Source organism: Tachyglossus aculeatus, chromosome 10 (assembly GCF_015852505.1).
Source record: "Tachyglossus aculeatus isolate mTacAcu1 chromosome 10, mTacAcu1.pri, whole genome shotgun sequence".
Taxonomy (NCBI): Eukaryota; Metazoa; Chordata; class Mammalia; order Monotremata; family Tachyglossidae; genus Tachyglossus; species Tachyglossus aculeatus.
In genome coordinates, this window is record NC_052075.1 from 1,420,050 (window position 1) to 1,421,938 (window position 1,889).

At 52.9% G+C, this 1,889-nt stretch overlaps 1 non-coding gene across 1 annotated transcript; it reads left to right on the forward strand.

Moving 5' to 3' along the window:
* Positions 1–1,481: 1,481 nt before the first annotated feature.
* Positions 1,482–1,609, forward strand: LOC119933924. The gene has a single exon (XR_005452791.1). It is a non-coding gene; the product is annotated as a U6atac minor spliceosomal RNA (small nuclear RNA).
* The last annotated feature ends 280 nt before the right edge of the window (positions 1,610–1,889 follow it).

Below are 1,889 nucleotides of genomic sequence, written 5' to 3' on the forward strand. Positions count from 1 at the left end.
GCAGCCACACGAGAGAGCCACTCTCCTCCTTTCCAAGCCCTCCTAAAATAATATCCCCTCCAAGAGGCCTTCCCCTAAGCCCTCATTTCCTCTCCCTGCTCTCCCCTCTGCATCACATGTTTTTAATATGTTTTGTTGTCTGTCTTCCCCTTCTAGACCGGGAGCCCGCCGTTGGGTAGGGACCGTCTCTATATGTTGCCGACTTGTACTTCCCAAGCGCTTAGTACAATGCCCTGCACACAGTAAGCCCTCAATAAATACGATTGAATGAATGGATGAATCTTGGGGAGCCACACTGGAGAGAGGGCCGTGGCAGCCGTATCATAGAGCCATCTTGGGGCGAAAGTGATGGCGGCTATCTTGGGGAGCCACATCGCGAAGAGGGTTATTGCAGCCACAACGGAAAATCATCCTGGGCAGAGGGTGGTGGCAACTATCTTGGGGCACGACGGTGGGGAGAGGGCCGCGGCAGTCGTATCGGAGAACCATCTTGGGGAGAAGGAGGTGGCAGTCATCTTGAGTCACCGCCTGGGAGTGGGCCTTGGCAGCCATACTGGAGAACCATCTTGCCCGGAGGGGAAGCTGAAATTTCAGCTTACCTCCTGAGGAGAAGGTCTGACCCTACTGGGCGGGGACACCCTAGATTTCTTTTCCGAGCCGGCGAGAAGCCGGCCGGGGAGTTCTTGCGATGCGGAATCGGCTGAGCCCTTTCCTCTCCAGCCCCCCTCACCTAGCGCAGGGAGAGCTGCGTGATTGATGCGGGTTGGTGCCTGACAGAAGTGCTCACTGTGCAGGTTTTTAATGCGAATCAGATCGCCGGTTTCTCCACCAGACAAATGCGCCTTCTTTCTCATTCCGAAATTGATCGGGCGCAATGCGGAGGCATAACGACTCCCATCAGTTCTACCGAAAGGCCAAATCCCAATTAAAAGCAATTATCTGTCCTTGAGGAAATGCTTAATTCATGGCGTAAGGACAACGTCTTGGCGGGTTTGCTCAAGCCCTGACATTTCCTCCTCCGGTTTCCCGCATGAACTGGGCTTGTGTAGGGCCTCCGTGTTCCTCCGTGGACTGGTGGAAAGAGTGCGGGATGGGGAGCCGAGAGACTGGATGCTGATCCCAGCTCTCCAGGTGGGTACCTCCTGTGTGACCTCACATCAAGAGGTCCAGTCTTGGGCCTCAGTTTCCTCATCTGGAAGTGGGGTGAAGATCGCTGCTCTCCCCTCCTGGTAGACCGTGAGCCTTGTGTGAGAGAGGGCCTGGGTCCCATGTGATAATCATATATCTCACCCAGCGCTTAGTACAGTGCTTGTCCGGAAGTCAATACGTAAGAGAAACCGTGCTACCTGATGAACCGATTATCTTGTATCTAGCCTAGCGTTTGGCGCCTAGCAAGTAGCGAGTAAATACCATCGCTAACAATTACCATTTTACGATAACAATAGCGGTACAATTACAAAACCAGGAGAGCACCAAATCTTGTGTTGTATTAAAGGAGAGAAGGTTAGCACTCCCCTTGAGAAGGATGGAAGAGGTCCTAGTGGCCTATACAACACATATATGGTTAAGGCATTGCCACCTACTTCGTGGCATCTAACCAAGTTTTTTAAGCACTTAGTACAGTGCTCTGCACATAGTAAGTGCTCAATAAATACTATTGATGATGATCTTGAGCAGGAGGGGCTCTCCCGATTCCCCCGACCCTCCTTTTAGCCCTCTTTTCCTTGCCCTCTCTCCCCCTGGACTGGAGGAAAGCCCAAAATGAGGCTCCATCTCAAACATTCCTCTTCGGACGCCTCTCCTTTGGGCTCCTGCCGGGGTCCGAGGCAAGAGGGCGTTGAGGGCCGGTGACCTGAATTCCCACGGATAGGAGTTATCCGATGTGATAT